The sequence below is a fragment of the Lemur catta genome, chromosome 1, assembly GCF_020740605.2.
Source record: "Lemur catta isolate mLemCat1 chromosome 1, mLemCat1.pri, whole genome shotgun sequence".
NCBI lineage: Eukaryota > Metazoa > Chordata > Mammalia > Primates > Lemuridae > Lemur > Lemur catta.
In genome coordinates, this window is record NC_059128.1 from 205062721 (window position 1) to 205085504 (window position 22784).

General features: G+C 38.4%; 1 long non-coding RNA gene across 5 annotated transcripts in view; it reads right to left on the minus strand.

Annotated features, from left to right (window-relative positions):
- The window catches only part of LOC123630282, a 27106-nt gene continuing 4322 nt past the window's right edge, over positions 1-22784 (minus strand). For 2 of the 5 annotated variants that reach the window (XR_006732633.1, XR_006732630.1), the window contains exons 3-5: positions 13964-14056; positions 5399-5490; positions 1-766 (exon numbers count right to left, since the gene is read on the minus strand). This is a non-coding gene — a long non-coding RNA (uncharacterized LOC123630282). Of the gene's footprint in view, positions 767-5398; positions 5491-11103; positions 11135-13963; positions 14057-22784 lie in introns of those variants that run through there. The other 3 variants (XR_006732634.1, XR_006732631.1, XR_006732632.1) reach the window with 3 other exon arrangements.

The following is a 22784-nucleotide window of genomic DNA, read 5'->3' on the forward strand; positions in this document are numbered from 1 at the left end:
TACACATATTAATAACAAGGTAATATACAAATAATACCAAGGGTGACAGACACATCATTGTCTGTAGAGACTAATGTTTCACATTGATTTGTAGGCAGTCCTTAGCATATGACACCACTAGGAGCAACACTGTGGAGATTTAGGTAGCCCTGAAATTGATTTATGTCTTACCACATGTCTTATGTCTCCTTTTTATAGACCAAGGTAGCTCAGTACGTTACTCTTAACTGATTGTAGCCATGGAATCCTAAGCCTTGAAAAGCAGTCTATGTAATGACCCAAGGAGAACCATCATTCCTCAGGAAGCAGCTATGCTGATAAAGAGATGGAGTTTTTCTGCTGAATCAGGGAACTCATACAGTGAACCTTGGAGAAAAAAAAGTGAATGAATAATGGGGGAAATAAGGTGCCCCATAAAAATGCCTTGAAAAAAATAACCCAGAAAAGGAATCAACTTTTTTCTCTTCTGGGTTTTGGTTTTAAGATCAAGCTGTTCCTCTGCTGATATGTAATGAATAAAAATCTGCTTATTGGAAGTGTCTCTATAGTGTCCCCATTCTGCTCCCCGTCTGCCACAGAGTAGGCCTTCAAGTATCCAAAGATAGCAATCTTGTCTCCTCTCCAAATACTTCTCCTTCTCCAGGTTAATCGTGCTCAGTTCCTTCAATTCTTCTTTATAGGATTGATTAATGCGTTCAATCAACATGACTGAGTCCTATTACATACACTTCCCACTGCCAGGCTTATTTCCGACAGTCAAAAAATGCTGCAAAAGATGAGTTGATTTGCAGTGAATTAAATTATAACTTCAGGTAAACTATTTCAAAATGATGTTCATCGTCTAGAGATTATTTGAGAATCTATTATGTACCATACCTGTTTTAGGCTTTTCTAAGCCAGAGGATCCTTAAGAAATAGAAGAGGGAGAACAGTTTTTGCCCTCAAAAACTAAGACTTTCAAGTTTATTGCTTGTGTCTATGGCTCTAAAACTATTTCCATGTTCATTAGTTATTTACATGTATTATCTTCTAAAGAGCAGAATTGTGCATCTTTTTCACTGGAAAGTCATAAACATGAACAGTCAAATTAAAGTAGTGGCAATGTATGTGTTCACATAATGATAAGCATCATCTTTCTAAAAATGCATTTTACTGAGGTATGATGATGTGCAAAAAGTTGTGCACACTTAATGTACAGAACTCAATGAGTTTAAGGATAAATATACACCTGTGAAATTATCAAGGCCACAGACATATTTATCATCTCCCAAAGTTTCCTCCCGCTTCCTTTTTTATTATTATTTTTGTGTTAAGAACATTTAACATAAAATCTACCCACTTAGCAAATTTTAAGTACACAATACAATATTGTTAGTTATGGGTACTATGCTGCATGGTAGATCTCCAGAACTTATTTATCTTTCATAACTGAACTTTGTTCCTTTTGACCATCATCTTTGCTTCCTTCTGTTACCAGGATATTAGCATTCAATATCCATCAATGCCAAAAAAATCATTTGTTCATTCATTTATTTAATGGATATTTGAGAGCCTACCATGTACCAGGCACTGCTCAAGGCTCTGAAAAAACAATAGTACATGTAAAAGACCCAAATCTCTACCCTTATGGAGCTTATTAAAAGCTACAATTCTAGTTTTGTTTGAGAAATTATGCTTTGCAAAATTCCAACCAGCTCAAGCATTATTTATTTTTATTTTTATTTTATTTTTTTGAGACAGAGTCTCACTTTGTTGCCCAGGCTAGAGTGAGTGCCGTGGCGTCAGCCTAGCTCACAGCAACCTCAAACTCCTGGGCTTAAGCGATCCTACTGCCTCAGCCTCCCAAGTAGCTGGGACTACAGGCATGCGCCACCATGCCCGGCTAATTTTTTCTATATATATTTTTAGTTGTCCAGATAATTTATTTCTATTTTTAGTAGAGACGGGGTCTCGCTCTTGCTCAGGCTGGTCTCGAACTCCTGACCTCGAGCGATTCACCTGCCTCGGCCTCCCAGAGGGCTAGGATTATAGACATGAACCACTGCGCCTGGTCCAGCTCAAGCATTATTAAAAAAAAAAAAAAAAAAACTCTTAAGATTAATTCTCTGTGCAGAAAAGTTATTTAGAGTATCAGTTATTAGTCATTATATTGCAGAGTTAGCCTGTCAACTCTTCTAAAACAGTGCTTAAAGACATGCAGAGGTGCTCCAGCACCATGTTTATTAGAAACTGCAATTAACTTTCTCCTACTTTCCTCTCTGTCCTCCACTTTATTTAAGGCAAAGGAAGAAGCATTCCTCCAGAGGATCGTTTCAGAAAATCCCTTTCTCATTTGGCTTATTTCCAAGTAAACAGTAGTTTCCAGATGAGCTAATGGGTCTGATGGGAATTTGAATATCTTCAAAGCACTGATTACAGGGACTCACCAGTTTAGGGGATTGATCCACCTATGCTCTGCTCTCTGCTTCTAGTAGCAATAAACAGAAGGTCTTCCCCAAGCAATGGACATCCTTTGCTGTCCCCCATTAAATAATCTCCTGATATCAGGTTTTTGTTTATCTTCCTGTGCCCCAAGGTACTTAGTCAAATTTTACTAACAGTCACTTATCCAGGCTCAAGTGCAGAAAACTCATGAACTGCCTGAAGATAACATCTGAAAAGGAAAACGGACTGAATACAACCCTCCCCCCCACCCCCACAATAATTTACACTGCATTTTGCAGTTTTCTGAAAAGGTTGGATATTACTACAGAACTCTACCCTCTATCAATGTCCACCTTTATAACTCTTGAGAGACAGGCCAAATTTATGGAGAAAAAAGGCATACAATAAAAAAAACTGAGTAAGACTTGAACAGATACTTCACAAAAGAGGAAATCCAAATTGTCAATGACAAAGTACTAAACTTCATTAGTTATCATGCAAATTACAACCACAATGATAAATACAATGTTGGCACTGGAATAGCTACAATTAAAGGAGAAAAAAAAAAGAAAATGCCAAGTGTTGGTAAACATTTGGAACAACTGGAACTCTCATGCATTGCTGATGGATGAGGTGGTAAACTGATACAACTACTTTGGAAAACAACTTGAGACTATCTAGTAAAGTTGAAGATATCACTGATCTAGCAGTTTTGTTCCTAGCATATATCCTAGGGAAATGTGAGTACATATGTACCAGAATACATGCATGAAAACGTACAAAGGAAGCAATCCATTTTCAATGGAATAGACAAAAAAGGTATAGTATATTCATGCAGACATATCATTCAACAACAAACCTGATGAACTTCAGCTATGTGCAGCAATCTAAGTAACTCTTACAGCATAATGTTGAAAGAAAAAGACACAAAGCCTATATAAAATATGATTCATATGAAGTTCAAAAACAGGCAAAAACTATTCAATATTATTTAAGAATGCACCCAGAGGTGGCAAAACTATAAAGAAAAAGCAAGAATATGATTAACATAAGAGAAGGATAACAGTTACCTCTGGGGAGAAGATAGGGAAATTGATGGGTGGATTACTGTAAGAGCTCACAGTGTTTGATTTCTTAATCTGAGTAGCAGTTACATGGATGTTTCCCTTATAAATATTTGTTGAACTGTGCAAATAAGTAGATGCACATTTCTAAACAAATGTGCAATATTTTACGATCAAAATGTTTTAAAAGAGGGAGGTGGGGTGAGCTAAGTAACACCATCAATCATCTCCTTCAGCCTCTCATGTTGATCATTTATTTTGATTTTTCCTCTTTTGAATAACATTTCTTGTCTGGAAAGTGCTTTCTTTGAGAAGGAATAAGGACTTTAGAGGTGATTTTTATCTAATAGACTCCCTATACATGAATAGAAAAGCAGAAAAGGGTTCAACAGAATAAAATGAAGAATTAATTCTGTTACTGTGAAGGCTAAACATTCTAATGCTAATTTTACTGCAAAGCCTGTGACATATAACTCCCTTCCCTAGGCAGAAAGAGCAAATAGTAATTGCCTACCTCACCAAGGTGGGGAGGGGACATTTGCATGAGAAGCATCCAGAGTATATAAAGCTCTGTTCAAATCTTGCTATATGAAAACAAACAAGCAGAATGACTTTAGGAAAAAAGAAACCACGTAGGAAAAAAAGATGCCAAACAGTATCTCAATGTTTAAAAATCTATATATTACTCATTTATATTAGGAACTCCAAGAAGCTATCACTCATTCATTCATTAAACAAACACTGACTAAGGCTCTCTGGTTAGGCATCGTCTCCTAATTGTTAGGAGCTAAATAAGACACAGGCTTACAATTGAGTAAAGAAGAAAACGTCTGTACACACTTCTCTAGTTAGCTCTCAATTGTTGAAACTTAACCAAGTGCCAAGCACAATACTCTAAATGGTCAATCATTATTGTCTCATTTAATCCTCATAAACAATCCCTTAAAGGAGAATTGCAGACATGAAAACAGACTCAGAGAGATTAAGCAATTTACTCAAGGGAAAACACCTTGTAGGCTAGAATCTGTACTTGTCTCTCTGACCCCAAAACCCATGCTCTTTACACAAGGTGTACTGCTACTGCACTTGCAGAATACAAGAGAGAATGAGATAAATGCCATCATACACAAACAAAACTCTGAAGGATATATGCTTCCATAATGCTTGAATTTGTAATGATAGCATGTGTTACTTAAGTAATTTTTAATGAAAAAAAATTGTAATGCTTTGGGATGTTGGGTAACCCAGTTTAGATTACCTTAACCTGAGACCTATATAATTTTCCAAAATCTTAATTTAGGAATATTTAAAGTGGGGAGATAAATTCAACCAAAACAATCCTTTAATTCTCAAGATTTCCTAAAAGATAAAATTTCAGACCTTAAAATTGCACATTAACATACTTTACATTTTCTTTCTGATTCCAGAGTAGGGTTTTGTATTACTGCCTCCTCTCTTTCAGTTCTAATTTCAGCATGAACACGCGAGATTAAGGACACATAATTAGGTCCCGCCTACCCTTTTATTGCCACCACCTGGAAAGTGCCCCTCAAGCCATGAGTGAAGGAAAAGGAGGACGCTGTAGGCAAAGCAAGAGAAAGAGAGTCTTCCTGTCCCTCATCTGTGTCTGGAAGCTTGCCCACAGCCCCCTGTGACCTGCACAGGGCTCGGCATGAGACCTGCAGCAGAGGGGATGGGAGGTCCTGGCTCAGGGATGGTCTCTGTGTGCCTGTCATCCCACTCACTCAACAAAAGGGGATGTTTCCTAAACTGACATCTGAACTCACTCACCCCCAGGTTTTCTCACCCAGGTGTGTTCTGGTTGGTGCAACCTGCCCTTGATGGTCAGCAAACTATCCAACACATAAACATTCTCACAAACAGCCGAAAAAAGATGCAAGTGTACTTACAACCCTTTTTGCCCGCTAAAGGTGATTTTGACTTCATTTTTCACATATTTTGCAATCCTTGAGAAGAGAGGGTGAAGGCAATTGGAGGCAACCTGAGGAACAAGAGAGTGGGAGGAAAAGGCAAGATTTTCCCCATATTCGATCATAACAGCACTCAGAAGACTGAGCAAAAATATTATGGGCAGGGATGGAGGGGGAGGCACCTCACTGGGACTTTGGAGAAGTAACTATGGCAGGCTGGGTGGGGCATTACAAGAAGAAAGACAGGAAAGTTCAAGGCCTGTTAGGAAAACCTTGACAAGTCCAGTTTGGCTGTCAGCTAGTACAGGGATGAGAATAAAAGGGCAGAAAACCAAAGTTTGAGCAGAGAAGCCCTAAAGGCAGATAGTTGTGAAAACGAGGCTAAGGCATTTGAAAAACTCAGCAGATCATTTAAGTGTACAGTTCAATGGCTTTTAGTGTACTTAGGGTTGTGCATCCAGCACCACAATGAATTTTAGAACATTTTCATCACCCCAAAAGAAACCCCACAACCCTAAACGTCACCTATTTGATACTTCATTTTCCACTAGCCCTAGGCAACAACTAATCTACTCTCTGTCTCTATAGATTTGCCAATTTGGGGGCATTTTACTTAAATGGAATCATACAGCATGTAGGCCTTTGTGAGTGGCTGTTTCACTTAGCATAATGTGTTCAAGGTTCATACTTCCTTTTTTTTTTTTGAGAGACAGCGTCTCACTTTGTCACCCAGGCTAGAATATAGTGGCATCATCATAGCTCACTGCAGCCTCAAACTCCTGGGCTTAAGTTGTCCTCCCACCTCAGCTTCTCAAGTAGCTGGAACTACAGGCCTGTGCCACCATGAGGGCTAATTTTAAAAATTTTTTATAGAGGTGGTGGGGTTGCGGGGGCACTATGTTGCCCAGACTGCTGTCAAACTTCTGGCCTCAAGCAATCCTTCAGCCTCCCAAAGTGCTGGGATTACAGGTGTGAGCCACCGAGCCTGGCCCCTTTGCCCATTTTTATATTGGGTTATTTGTCTTTTTATTATTAAGTTGTAATAGTTCTTCTTATATTCTAGATACAAGTCTCTTATTAGATGAATATTTGAAAAAATTTTCTCCCAGTCTGTGGAAGATGGTATCCCTTGAAGCAAAACAAAAATTATTTTATTAATGTCCAATTTTTTTATTTTATTGCTTGTGGTTTTGGTGTCATATCCCAAATTATTGCCTAATCTAAAGCAATACAAAATTTAAGCCTGGCCAGGTGCAGTGGCTCAAGCCTGTAATCCTAGCACTCTGGGAGGCCGAGGAGGCCTGATCGTTTGAGCTGAGGAGTTCGAGACCAGCCTGAACAAGAGCAAGACCCCGTCTCTACTAAAAATAGAAAGAAATTATATGGACAACTAAAAATATATATATATAAAGTTAGCTGGGCGTGGTGGTGCATGCCTGTAGTCCCAGCTACTCGGGAGGAGGCTGAGGCAGTAGGATCACTTGAGCCCAGGAGTTTGAGGTTGCTGTGAGCTAGGCTGACATCACGGTACTCTAGCCCGGGCAACAGAGTGAGACTCTGCCTCAAAAAAAAAAAAAAATTAAGCCTATATTCTCTTCCATGAATTTTATAGTTTTAGCTTTTACATTTAGGTTTTTGATCCATTTTAGGTTAATTTTTGTACATGGTACGAGGTAGGCAGAAAGTCATTTTTAATCTTTAATCTTTTAAATTCATCAAGATGTGTTTTAGAAAGATTAATCTGGTGGGAATATGTAAAATAGATTAGTTTGAAATTAAAAATGAGGCGGCTACTGCAGAAGTCCAAACACATGATAATAAAAGGGACAGTTGAGGAAACCAAACTTGTAGGGGTGACAACCTAGGCATCAATGTATTTTTTAAAATCTCACAGATGATTCTAATGTGCAGCAGTTCTTGGAGGAAGAGGTGGGAAAAGACACTGCAGAATAACGTATGATGATGGGCAAATGCAAGAGAGTTCTTCTAAGCGGTCATATCTGAGCAGGTTTAGACCCGGGTTTGCTGTGGTCTGGGCTGACTATATTCCCAGGAAAAAGAAGTACAATAGGACTGAATAAACTTCTCACAGAAAGGATGGAAATGCCGGTCACATCAGTGCCCTGAACTGATGAGCATAAGCTGTTAAATGTTAGAAAAAGTACCTCACAATTTAGTAAGTTTGAATCCCTGCTTTAAATTACCTATAAAGCACAATTTTCTCTTTTGCAGCAGGTACAAGTGCCCATATTTAGATACCATCCCTCTGTCATAAACATACAGATGACTGTCGGTCTCCACACATTTCTCATCTGCTGCGTTTCTCATCACTCTAGTGGTTCTCAACTTGGGGGACCTGATCGTGGAAATTCACCTGATGAGAAAACTAAGTTTAATTTGGAAGTTCAAACACAAAGAAAAGAACTGTCTTTGGGGAAATGCTTTCTCCATTCAGAAGCAGGGGACTAATTATAAGAAAACATCTTAGCAGATTGAACTAAGGTGTTAACATATTGGGTTAATTAGCATTTCCACCCTGGGGAAACTCAAAGAAATTCCAGCTGACCTTTGTGAACTAGTTTAACCAAACCTTGCATTGACTTTAATCCTAAGAAGTCCAGTTTAAAGGTTCCTCAGAACACATTATAAACTAACTCAACTCTGGCCTCTCATTAGAACCATTTGTTGAGTTGTATGTATTCCCTTTCTGATGCTCATGCTCTGGCCCTTATCCCAGAGTGCAGTGATGAGACTGTCTGGGGTGGGTTTGGGTGTCTGTACTTTTAGAAAACTCCACAGGTGATTCTTATGCCAACCAGTATTTAGAATCAGAGAATTGAGCTGGAATGAAAAAATCTGGTTCTAACCCAGGTCTGCCATAACTAGCTAGTTTAACCTTGAGAAATGCCCTGAAATTTATGTGAGCCTAGGTTCCTCATTAATAAAAGAGAGACAATGGTGATCATAACTACCTCCCACTATATCATGTAAGAGAAACACTCTGAGATTGCAGATTTTCTAAAAGTGCTCCAAAATGTATTTTGTAAAAATGCTCTGAATCATAGTGATTATTAAATCCAGTGTTCACCTCATTATGCAGTACATCAGCACTAGCATCATTTGGCCTCGACCTTTTTTTTTTTTCTTTGTCTTATACAAGGCTGTTGAATGACCTCTAGCTTCTTGAAACACTGTCTTTTTGGGGCTTCCACAACATGACACTCCCTTGTTCTCTGTTACCTCAGGGACCATGCCTTTTCCATCTTCTTCTCTGGTTTCCCCTACTCTGTTGGAGCCCTAAATGTTGGACCACCCAGAGCTCAGTTATAGTTCCTCTTATCTTCTCAGTATACACTTTCTCTCTTGGTGATCCCATCCAATTTCATGAGATTTGTGGTTTAAATAAGCATCCCTATAATCATGGGTCCCAAATTTATGTCTCTAGCCCTCATGCTTCTTAGTCATCCAAGTGCCTACTTGACCTCTCCATTTGGAAGCCCATACCATCTACTGAATTTGTCCAAAAGAGAATTCCTGATTCTCACCCCCAAAATTGTTCCTCCCACTAATTCTCTCCAGTGTGTGTGTGAGAGAGAGATTTATTACAAGCAATTGGCTTATGCAACTATGGAAGAGAAGATTAGGCAGGCTTGGACTTCACAGGCACATATCCTGTGAAGTTCACATATCCTGTGAAGAGGATATGACATATCCTGCCATATCTTTTCTCCCTTTTGCTCTCAAAGACTATCTGATGATGGGCCAATAATCAAGTTATTCAGAGGAGAGTCTATGCTCCCGACCATGTGCTGGCATTAGGTGCCATAGAGCACTAAAATACCATCCTCAAAAAATCAACTTAGAAAGACTTCTTAGTCTATCTCCCTCACCTCCTTCTGGTTCACACACTTGAGTAAGGCAGGTTGGTCAATGAATGTGGCTGTCCCCACAGAGAGATCCTTTTCTTTCAGCCTCCTTCTGTGTAATGATTAGGAAAAAAGGAGGGGGTTATATAGGCCTATTTTGAAAATGTGTGATTTTACCCTTACCATTTCTGGACACGATGATTCTTTTATTCCCCAACTTGTGCCCAGACTTTTGTGATTGGTATACCCTCTCGGTAGTGGCCAGGCAAAAAGGAGGCCTAAGTATTCAAACTTGTTTGATTCTCTTGTTGAATTCAAACTTGTTGGAGTGACATGGTCCTAGATCCTAAAGATAATGACCACTTGGTTCACCGATTGCCAAGTCCTTATATTAATATAATGTCCCATGTGAGCCAAGCTGGAATATATAATGGGTCTTTGTAAATTTTATAACAATACCCTTACCCCTCTCATACCTGACCCCTCTGGATATGGGTAGGAGATTGTTAGGAAAAAAAGATGAAGTTATAGCTACTGGAATGGGACATATCCGTTTTGTGGCCATGGAAGAAGAGCAATAACTCTGGCACCAGGGAAGGGAATACCTTAGACCCTAGGAAGTACAGGGAGGAGGAGAACAATTTATGCTCTCTCTGTCTGCTATACCTACCATGACAGCCTGGCAAGACAATCGTGTGGTGCACCTGTATCAAGCAGGAGCTATGAGGTACAATCTGACCTACCACTGAGTTTGTCATCCCTGTCCATGTGCTATGAAAACACCGATACTCCTGTGGATGTGTTTGATGCTGAACTAGTCTCCTACGCCTGAGGCCACAAGTGACAGCTCCTAAATGTGCCTCTATTTCCCATTTGTGTACAAATACAGGGAACAACACAACATTATTTCAGTCTCACTGATACAGATTCATAGACTTCCCCTGGTGCCCAAGGGGCCTTAGAGACCACAGCTGGATTGTTGGAGAGGCCTGGCCACAGGCCCTGTGCTTTCTTGCACATTCTTGCTGAGAATGCCAAGTACACAAGGCCCCCAGTGCTCTTTACCCAGGCCATTTCTCAGGGTGATGGTTTCAGTGAGTAACCCTGTGGGATGAAGTAATGTTTCCTTCCGGGAAGAAGAGCAGACTGTTTACAGGCTGCTATAAAACGGTGAGTTCCCTAGGCTCATTTTTTTTTTCCTGTAAGACCACTGTATGTGCAAGGACCATCAGTGTCATCCATGTCACCCCATGGGACTTGAGGGGGAAGAAGAGCTGAGCCCAAAATGTTGATACTCATGTGGCTTGTGCCATGCGTATTAAATCCTTTTTCTCTGACCCAAGACTCGCACATCTTCTGCCAGAAACAGTAATAGGCTAACTTATTATCTTGTAAATAGGGCATAATCAGATCCCAGATCTGATATATATAAGGTCAAATCCCTGATTTTAAAAATTTGTGTATTTTCAAAATATATGTCTACCTCCCTAGTGATTCTGATTCTTTGTTTGAACACTCACTGATACATCTGTTCAAGGACTTCTACCTAGAATATAACAAAAACTTTTACAACTCTTACAACTTAATAAGAAGATAAACAATTAAATTGAAAAAATAATTGGCCAAAGATTTTAATATGCACTTCACCAAAGAAGATATACAAGTGGCAAATAAGCATATAAGAAGTTGCTCAATACCATCAGTCATTAGGAAAATGTGTATTAAAACCACAGTAAGGCCGGGTGCAGTGGCTCATGCCTGCAATCCTAGAACTTTGGGAGGCCAAGGAGGGAGAACCGCTTGAGGCCAGGAGTTCAAAACCAGCCTGAGCAAGAGCAAGACCCAGTCTCTGTAAAAAAAAAAAAAAAAAAAAAAATTGAAAAATTAGCCAGGTGTGGTGGCTGGCACCTGTAGTCCCAGCTACTCAGGAGGCTGAGGCAGGAGGATGGCTGGAGCCCAGGAGTTCAAGCCTGCAGTGAGTTGTGATCATGCCACTGCACTCCAGCCTAGGTAACAGAACGAGTCTCTGTCTCAAATAAATAAATAGCCAATAAAATGTAATTTTATAATGCCAATAATTATATAAGAAGTATATGTGTTTATTGTTCTTTTCTGTCTTTCCCTACAATGATTTCTAAAATGCATATAGAATGAATTTTTATATAAAACTACAATATTGCACTTTTTAAACACATATAAGATCATAGAATTTTCAAACATAATTGTACAATATTTTCCCTTTTTCGCTGTAGCAGAGGCAAAACTTTACCTCTATCTTCTTAGGGTTTTAGGTTGGGCCTGAGAATCAAATTGACATAAGACAGATTAATAGGAGAAAAGCACATAAATTTATTTAATATAAGTTGTTTTACATGACACAGGATTCTTCACAAGAAAATGAAGACCCAAAGAAGTGGCAAAACCTAAATACTTTTATATTAGGTTGAACAAAAAGAGGCAATTGTGGAAAAGTAACAAGAATATATGGGGAAGCTAAAGGAAGATAAGAGTTATTTTAACAAGGTTTGTACAGAATTCTCTGGGCCTCAACTCCCTGTCTCTGGTGATAAGAGTGTTTCTTTCCTTCTGGTATAGGCAGGACATCTCTCACACGGGAGTTTTATCTTTTACTTTCGGAAAGCAAAGAAGAGGTCAGAAAATTTTCCTTGTACCTGCTGTTTTGTAAGTACCTTTAGCTCAAAATAATCCTTATGCCAAAGTGGTGTTTCTTGGGGTGACATATTCTGACATCTTTCATCAGGAACGCTATCCTTTTTATAAGAAATTGAAAAAGAATTCTGTGCCCTCCTCATGTTAAAAGTTTGATCTACAGGGGAGCAGGTATGCTCTTTTCACTGACATGTGACTATTTTTCAAAGACATAGAGCAATAGTTGTCATTTGTAATTTATAGGCAAAGAAAGTTTTCTCAATTATAAGACTTCTTTTCCCATACATTTTTTTTCTTTAATTTTTGAAGCTAACTGCTATTTGTGCTGAATACTAAAAAAAAAAAAAAAAGTGCAACATTTAGCACAAAAATATGTGTTTCATGGTTTTAGGTTTACTGTACCAATAGATAATGGTCTCACATAAAAAGCCTTTTGAGTTCAAGGAGCTCCAGGACCATTGCTATGGAAAATAATAATAGTAATAACAGATACAAGAAATTAACAGTCTTCCTTGCTCAAAAGATTCTGGGTAGAAGAAAGATAAATCCTTTCTCCACATGCAAAATAGTTTAGAAAAAAGCTGTAAGCTAGATTCTCTTGTGACCAAAAGAGGCTAAAAGAAAATTTACTTCTTTCTTTAAATGTGAGAATGTCCATTTATCTGAATTGAGACAATTAAGGCTGAGTCTTCTTACATGTAAAAGGAGAATAATATGCCTTCCCTAGGATTATTTAGAGCTTTAAATGAGTAAAATGCCAAGCATATGGCAGGTACATAATAATGATAACTGTTATTAATAAATGATTTTTGCAGAATTTTCAGATTTCTAAAGCCAAGTTGAGTTTTAGAAATCCTTGATGCACATAATTATCTGGGAAGAATTTTTAAAATGTTAATGCCCGGGCTTTACCCCTGAGATTCTAATAGTCTGAAGCCAGGGCTATTTGTTTCTTTGTTTGTTATACAGTTTTGGTACATAATTATTCATATAAACATTTCCTTAATCACCAAATACATCTTCATTGGGAGGAACAGTTCTGAAGACATTATAATAGCCTTCAGAGATGCAGAAGGGAGCTGTGGAAAGAAAAGTCTACATCATTCTACACTAACTGGAATTAGAGGGAAGAATCTTTTGCTATCAATCGGCAAAGCTATTGAGTCCAGATCTGCTGGGAGCCATCCCCTTACCCAGACAGACCCACCTGAGTCCCTCCCACCCCACAGAGCTCAGATAAATCCCATCCACAGTGAGAGAGAATGAATCAGAGAGAAACAGAGAGGTTGCTTCATGGTTCCAATCCTTTCCACCCATCCTCCTTCCTTTCTTAGTTATTAGGATTTTTAAGAATGTTTTATTTACATCAGAGTAATATATGTATATATATTTTAAAGTCCAATAGTCTTATAAGGCTTCTAATACACAGCACCCATCCCCATACTCAGTTCTGCCCTCCCAGAGGCAGTCACTTCCAATTTTTTGGATATATTGCCTGACACTTTCCTCTATATTTCTAAACATCACAATTATACAGGAATTTGATTTTTCAAGTTCAGATATCTTCTGTTGGCATCCTATTCCTGATTAAAAGGGTTTGGATCTCTTATACCTCCATCTATTTATGGGGAACAACCTTCTCCAATAATATACAAACACTCATACACACTCTCTCCATATAGTTTTTGTTGTTGCTGTTAAATCTTTAGTATTTATATTATAACAACTTTGTAAACATATATTACTCTGACTTGAGTCATTTCACTTTGAATTTTCCCTTGAATTAATATGTGCCTTATTTGGCTTAATTTTCTAATTCATTTCAAGCTCTGTGCCAGAAGTCCATATCTCCTTTTGATCCTTTAAAAAAACATCAGGTACTCTATTTTGTTTTTAAATTTAGACATGTCTGCAGCTCTCTACCATCCTTCTCTAATGTGGACTGTTTGTATTCTAGGCCTACCATATATTACTGTGTTCTGGGAATTATCATTCTGGGAATTCTCACCTTTCTCTTGTTGTGTTCCTTGTTTACTGGGGCTCTCATATTCCTTTCTTGATTCACACCCTTGTTTCAGTGGGGTACATTCTCTAGAGCTTCCTGAAAAAGAACATAATTAGAGTAAGGGGTTTAAAGCCTTGGTTGCCTTTATTCTACCCATAATATGGTGGCTATAGAATTCTAGATTGAATTTCATTTTCCCTTGGAAATTTGAAGATGTTGCTTCATTATGGTCCACTTTATTTTATTTCTTTTTTTCTTTCTTTCCTTTTTTTTTTTTCTTTTTTTTTCTGACTCAATACCCAATGGGTGGTCCACTTTTTCTATCCTTGGTATGTGATTTCTCCTCCTCCCCATCCCTCAAGTTTTAGAATCTTCTCTTTAACTCTGACATTCTAAAACCTCACCATGCTTTGTCTTGGTGCAGATTTTATTTTTTTCATTCATTTTGCTGGGCACTTAGTGGACCCTTCAATCTGGAGACTTCTGTTCTGAGAAAGTGTCTTATATTTTTTTTTCCAATTGTCTCTTTTTTCTATGTTCTATCTTTTTGGAGCTCCTTCATTTGAGTATTGGACCTGCTCAAATGATCCTACTCCCTTATATTATGTTTCTTTATTCAAGTTTCTTTCTATCTACTTCGAAGGAGATGTCTTCAACTTTATCTTCCAGAGCTTTTATTAATTTAAATTTTAGTTTAACTAATACATTTTTAATAGCCAAAAACTTTTTCTTGACCTCCAAATGTTCCTTTTCTAGAGTATCTTTTTCTTATTTTGTAGACACAATATTTTCTTCCACTTCCTGGATTGTCTTTTCTTCCAATTTTTAAAAAACCATGTGTTGTATTTTCTCTTTCCTGTTAAATGCTTTCCCCAGATGTCACATGGTCCTTGGATGCTGTCCCTATTTAAGAGTAAGGCATTCCAAAGCTGGTTGGGAGCACAGTGGTGGGCTTTGTAGGGTGATCGGGCTGGGACCCAGATGTTTCGCTGAGGGCCCATGTGTTTCTCTATAGCCCATCCCTGTAAGGTTTTTTCCTTGGATTAACTGGTTTCCCAAGGGAATCATCCTATCTCTAAGTCTGAAAGCCAGTCCTCTGGCAGCTGAGTCAGGGAAGGAGACTGAAGTCTAAGTATGAATATGTAAACTTTCCCTCAGTTCCCATGCCTAGTACTGCCCCTCCCGTACCCTTCATTTTCCGTTTCACATATTCCCAAATCCAGAGTCTTTCTGATTCAACCTCTATAGGGAGCAAATCTTCACTCTTCTCTTGGGGTAGGAAGTTGTATCCTAGCTATGTAGAAAGAGATTTCTAGAACCCTAGCTTCTTTCTTGCACAGACTTTCATTTTCATACAGACTTTCTCAGGTTTTCAATATCATTCATACCCACCCATGCCTGTTGCGTTTAATTTGAGCCTTTCCAGAATTCTGCTGTGAAAATCAGCTTGCTTCTTGGAGTCACCCTCTGGCAGGCAGTTAGATTTAAGAAAATGATAATCCGCCCTGCTGGTAATCAGCCTGTGTTATTCCTAACAGAATATAAACAATGTTTCCAAAGGACATGGGCAAGGCCATGTAAACAATGTTTCCACACAAGACCATACCACAGTTGCAAAAATGACTAAATCTTTTCTCCTAAGTGATTGCTGCTTTGTTACAAATGACATCCGCAAATTGGTTTTGTTCCTCGGCCTCCTCCTCAAAAAAAAAAAAAAAAAAAAAAGATTTCTGAGCTATCCAATTGCTGAAATTCCCCTACTTCTTGACCATATCTCATTCAGAGATAGCAGCCTGCTCCTCTAATCCCTCCTCAGAGTCACGTAGCACAAACACAACCCTGTAAGAAACTCCTCCCTACTCCCCCTTACTGAGATGCTTCCAAGGTTCCTGTGAGGCATGTTCTCCCTTGATGCAGCAAACTAAATAAACATAGCTTTATTTAACTCCAGGTGTGTTCTGGTGATTGCTGGCTGGGGAACTTTCACAGAACTCAGCTTTCTGTAGTCTGCTAACTCTTCTGTATCTACTTACAGGTTCTAAAATATTCTTGACCTCTCTCCCTCTAATGTTGCCACAAGTTATATTCTCTCTGTCCTTTCTCCCCCAGTTGTATGCGAACCAATACTCTATTGCCTAAGATTGTTCATATTGGATTTCTATCACTTACAGCAGGTACCTGACAGTGTTAATAGCAGAAAATACACTGGAACAGGAATCATGAATGAATAAATCTGACATCTGTGCTATGCATATAAACTAGGAGATTGAATCTTCATGATGTATATCTATCCCCAGATCTGGTTTTTCTACAAAGTGTTAGACCTGCCTACCAAACCCCAACTATATCAAATTCAACAAGACCAACTCTTAACTCATCCTCTTTCCCCAGCCAACTTGCTCCCCCTCCTGGATTCCCTATGCCAGTTAAGCTGGGACTTAATCATCCACACAAGCCAGTCACTGGGAATTCATTCTAGGGTGTTCTCTCCTCCTAACCTCCAAACATCCTATTACCACGAAGTTCTGACTCTTTTATCTCCTAAATATTTCTTGAATACTATTGCCTTATTTCAAAGTCTTTATCATCTGTCACCTAGAACAATGCCATAGTTTCTAATTCTTCTGTTTCCAAGGAAACAACCTTATTCCTCTTGTTGTTGATACAAATTACCATTAAAATGCAAATCCAATGGTTATTCCACCATTTATGAATGGCTTCCTATTGGCTATAGGATAAAGTCTAAGACTCTGAGTAAGACATACAAAACCCTCCCAGACTTGGTCCCTGCTCATTTTGCCAATCTATAAACACACCTAACTTCAAATTTAACTTTTTCTTCCAGAAATGATGCAACATGTTTATTTCTCATTGCCTTTGTTCATGCATTCCCTCTGGCCAACAACCTTCCTGTTCTTTGTCGCTTGGCCGATTCCTACCAGTCCTTCAAGAAGCCCTCCCTATCCTATACCCCACAACCCAGGTAACATCATTTGTCTAACCCAGAAGACTATTAGGCTGTCATGGGTAGGGGTTTTGTTTTATTCAACTTTGTATTCCTCAGTGAGTTGCATAAACACAGGTATATCATATGCATTCTATAAATAATGCTCATATTTTCTAACATGAATAACCCTGTGAGATAGGAATTATCATTACTCCCCTCTCTCTCTCACACACACACACACACAAATTTAAGATGGCTATTTTCATAAATTTGTAAATGCTTTTTTTAGTGAATAATAATGCATCTGGCTGAGCATGGTAGCTCATACCTGTAATCCCAGCACTTGGGAGAGGCTAAGGCAGGAGGATCACTTGAGGCCAGAAATTCAAGACCAGCCTGGGCAACATAATGAGACCCTACCTCTACAAAAAAACAAAAAAACAGCCAGGAATGGTAGTGAACACCTGTAGTCTTAGCTATAAACTCTAGAGGCTGAGGCAGGAAGATTGTTTGAACCCAGGAATTCAAGGTTACAGTGAGCTATGATCAAGCCATGGCAGTCCAGCCTGGGCAACAGTGACTGTTTGCAGAGATGCAGTCTCATTATGTTGCTCAGGCTGGTCTTGAGCTCCTGGGTTTAAGTCATCCTCCTTTCTCAGCCTCCCAAAGTGCTGGGATTACACGTGTGAGCCACTGCACCTGGTCTATTTGTAGTGTTTTTAGTATATAATTTTATATAGTTTTCTTAGTGTTTGCTATAGGTATTATAATATATTATACATATGCAATTTACCATAACCTATTGGTAAGAATGTTTTACTACCTTGAGTGAAACGTAGAACCTGATTTCATTTATGTCCCTTTACCCTCTCAATTTTAAAACTACAATTATCTTATGTATTTCCTCTTCATATAATGAGCATTATATAGTGTTGTAATTTTTGCTTGAAAACACAATCACACATACACACAAACACACCTTGTGCATATGTGATTTCACATTAGTGCTAGTGTGTTTTAAGGATAAATTTCTAGAGGTGGGATTTATCAATCAAATGGAAAATTTATCTGAAATTTTGCAGGCATTGTCCAAGTCCTCCACCAAGAGTTTGTATCATTTTGCATTTATGAAACTGCCTATTTCCCTGCAATCTCTCTAAAAGAATTTGTTGTCAAATTTTTTGATCTATGCCAATGTGACAGTGAGAAAGGATAGCTCAGGATAGTTCTAATATGTATTTATATTATTATGAATTAACCTGACCATTTAAAAAATATATTTAAGAGCCATTTCTATTTCTTTCTCTATAAACTATTTTGTCTCCATTTTTAGAAAGGAGCTTTCTGGTAGCCCCTCACAACTACCTTTGCCTACATTTCACTGGCCAGACCTGCACTTAATATCACAACTATCTGTAATAGAGCTGGAAAACAGAGTTTTAAAATTGGATACATTGCAGTTCTCAGTCAAATTAGGATTTAGTTCACAAGGAAGAAGGTGAGATGTATGCTGAATAGGGAACTCTTGATCTTGGTTTAAACTTTAATTTCCTCAGGTCCTTACAGGGGAAAAATTAAGCAGCCAAAGAAGCAACAACTATTAATAGTGATAAGTTAGAAAAATATGACTGAATTACCTATGTTCTACTCAATAATGTTTTGTTTCTCCTTGGAAATGAAAATCTGCTTAATATTACCACACCAAATAAATTCATAAAAACAGAGTCTTTTGTCCTCATAAGGCTAGTTATTCTATTTTGAAGATTAATCTGCTTTTTGTAAACTGGCAAAGACTCAGAGATACAGATTTTTTAACATGGGAATCTTTGGATTTCTGTTTTAACACAATTTAAAACATTTGAAACTCTTACAGCACAGGTAAAAGAAAAAATTTGGAAAGTAAAAAATGCAAATTGATCTTTCACAGATCTTTCACAAATCAATGGCAAAAAAAAAAAAAAGGTAAGAATGGGTTTCTCCAGCTTAAATGAGACTAGAGATATGACAACTAGGTTTTTTTTGGGGGGGGAAGACAGAGTCTCTCTTTTTTGCCCAGGCTAGAGTGCCCTGGCATCAGCCTTGCTCACGACAACCTCAAACTCCTGGGCTTAAGCAATCCTTCTGCCTCAGCCTGCCAAGTAGCTGGGACTATAGGCATGTGCCACCATGCCTGGCTAATTTTTTCTATATATTTTTAGTCATCCAGTTAATTTCTTTCTATTTTTTAGTAGAGATGAGGTCTCGCTCTTGCTCAGGCTGGTCTCGAACTCCTGAGCTCAAGCGATCCTCCCTCCTCAGCCTCCCAGAGTGCTAGGATTACAGGCGTGAGCCACCACGCCCAGCTACAGCTAGGTTTGATATATGGACTTTGTTTGAATCTTGGTTTTGAACAAACCAACTGAAAAAAGACATTTATCAAACAGAAAAATTTGAGAATTAAAGGATGTTAAGAAATTAATGCTATTTTTGTTAAGTGTGAAAAGGACATTGTGTTCATGTAAGAAAATGCCATGTTTTATAGAGAAAAATGTAGAAGAGAAATGACCTGAGATTTTTTTTTAAATGCCTCAGGAAAAAAAGTGGAAAAGAAGAACGGAGGAAGGAGGGAGGGAGAAAAGAAGGAAAAAATAAAGAGATAAACCAATAGAAGTGTGGCAAAATCTTTATAATTACTAAAAACTGAAACTGAGCATGAGTGAGACCCTGTATCTACCAAAAATAAAATAATTAGCCAGGCGTGGTGGCGTGTGCCTGTAGTCCCAGCTACTCAGGAGGCTGAAGCAGAAGGATAACTGGAGCCCAGGAGTCTGAGGTTGCTGTAGGCTATGACAACACCACTGCACTCTCACCCAGGCAACAGAGCAAGACCCTGTCTCAAAAAAAAAAAAAAAAAGCAAAAACTGGATGATGAGCATGGGGGGGAGGAGGTCATTCCTTTATTATTCTATTTCTTTGTGTGTTTGGAAAATTTTATAATAGTCATAAAAATACCCAAAAGGCATGCAGATTAAAAATGGAAAAAATCCGGCCAGGTACAGTGGCTCATGCCTGTAATCCTAGCACCCTGGGAAGCCGGAGGCAGTAGGATTGCTTGAGGTCAGGAGTTTGAGACCAGCCTGAGCAAGAGCGAGACTCCATCTCTACTAAAACATAGAACGAAATTAACCGGACAACTAAAAATAGAGAGAAAAAAATTAGCCGGGCATGGTGGCGCATGCCTGTAGTCCCAGCTACTCAGGAGGCTGAGGCAGTAGGATTGCTTGAGCCCAAGAGTTTGAGGTTGCTGTGAGCTAGGCTGATGCCACAGAACTCTAGCCCAGGCAACAGAGTGAGACTCTGTCTCAAAAAAAAATTTAAAAAAAGAGAGAGAGAGAGAGATTTTACATCTGGGAAGAGCAGAAAAACCAAGACCTTCATTCATTATGCTGTTCTTCCTTAAATCTTTTTTCTTTTCTTAAGGGCTTGAAAATGCCTAAAAACCTTGCAGCTTTATGAGTAACCAAGCAAAGTTTGTTTTGATACTACCTTTCCCCTTAAAATTCCACATCAATTTTTTGATTTCAAAGTTCAAAAATTAATTTTGGGAGGAATTAATAATGAGAAGAAATGCCTGCCAAGTGTAAGCCTTTTGTCATTAAACATACTTTGAACTAAACATTGTATGAATATTTATACTGTGCTAAGGGATTTCATGAATTCCTTCCTTTTGTCCTTCATTTATACAATACATATTTATTAGGTGATTACTCTGCATCAGTACTGTGCTAGGCTTTGATTAGATATAAACAGGGCAGGGTGGGCATGGTGGCTCATGCCTGTAATCCCAGTACTTTGGGAGGCTGAGGCAGGAGTATTGCTTGAGGCCAAGAGTTTGAGACAAGCCTGGGTAACACACTGAGATCCTGTCTTTACAAAAAAATTAAAATAAGCAAAATATATATACCTCACCCCTGTGCTGGCAAGGAGGTTGTTTTTTTACTGTGATTAGCAATCATTACAAATAATTATGCCTTTGAGATTTTTTTATTCCTATTGGCAACAACAGGAAAACAATGTTGCTAAATTTGGGCTAGTCAAAGTCTGGAGTAAACTCTCTGGATATGCTTGATCATCAAAAGCAGCTCCCTTAGTTACCACTTAGTATGTGGCACCGCTTGGTGTAAAACTTGAGAACTGCAACATGAAGATACTCTAAGAAGCAGTGCAGTGGCATACTCTTGTAATCCCAGCTACTAGGGAGGCTGAAGCAGGCGGATTGGTTGAGCCCAGGAATTTGACAGCAGCCTAGGCAATACAATTAAATCCTGCCTCTAAAAGATAAATTAAAAATGATTTAAAATACTCCAAGAAAATTACAGTTCTAACAGATTTACAAAGGGTTTCAATGTAGCCTTATGAAATCATCATAAAAGTAACTAAAACCATATTTTTGTATTGCCCCCTTCACAATGGCTACTACAGTCATCTTGAAAATAGTAGGCTTTAAATGCTTGCTAAATGAATCCAAAGGCACATTAATAGAATATAAATGTTCATTGATTCTGTTCTTCAGTCTCAGACACTGGCTAAAGAAACGTATAAATGTAGCCCTTGCAACTGTCAGGATAGGCTAGTGATTTTGCAACAACAAACAATCCCACAAGTTTAGCAATACAACACAATAAAGTTTGTTTCTTGTTCATGTGCAGTGTCTGCCATGGGTCCTGATGACTCCATTCAGAAGAAGGGAGGGCTAAAGAGTTGAGCACTGGAAATGAAACGCTTCTACCAGGAAGTGACACATACTTCTACTGACACTTTAATGGCTGAACCAAGTCATATGGCTATACCTAACTTCAAGCAGGACAGGCGATATAATTTCCTGTATGCCTGAAAGTAGAGATCACCAAAAATTGATATTGTTGAAGATTAGTAATGCCTACCAGAGACCTAAACAATCAATAAGTTTTCTTCTTAGAATAAACATATCTATTTAGTGGGGAAATTCTTCCTTTTCATTACCTACTAATCTTGATTTCACTAGATGTGGTTCAGTCTTTGGATCTTTGTGGCTATGTGCGTCTGAGTTCAAAACTATCAAATGGATACAACATGACCTGCATTCCCAGGTGCTGTAAATACAATGCCCTGAAAAAATGAAAAGTGCCACAGAAACACTGTATAAGGTACCATTATTAATATTCTAACATGGAAGACTAATCAGATTTTATTCATTCATTTATTCAGTCATCCACTGAGCTAAGGAAAAAAAAATAAAGACTGAGGCTGAAAATTGAGCACTGAGTAAAAAGGTTTTACAGCCAAACACAGACCCTGGTCCAGTATAAGATCTAGATAGGCTCTCAGGGATGAGGTTCAAGAAACAAGAAAGGAGAAATGGGGTAGATTTTTACAAGCTTTTACAACTGTCTCTGTCCCATTTTAGAAAAGCAAATTGTCAGAGTGGGTTGATTAGCTGGCCAGATCTGGGCTTTCAAAGTAGAAATGTATAAATTTAGCCCTTGAAACTGTCTAAAGGTAGCTCTCTTGAGTATGTGAGATCACTGACTTGGGACTTTGGCATGCAGCTGCCTCATGCCTGAGTCAGGAGTGTATTTCCCAGTCAGGTGTACACTAGTGTCAGTGGTGACCATAACAGAGTTTATCAATTCATTCAACAAGTTAATACCAAAATAGGCCACGTGTCATGTGCTCCCATAACACTCTTTACTTGCACTATATGTTTACGCATTACATCCCAGTGTTGTAATTGCCTATCTTCCTTACTCAACTATATATACAACCAGTAGGGCAAAGACCATGTATATCTTGCTCACACTGTATTCCCAGTGTCTAGTACAGTGCTGGACATAGGTAGATATATAATCAATATTCTAC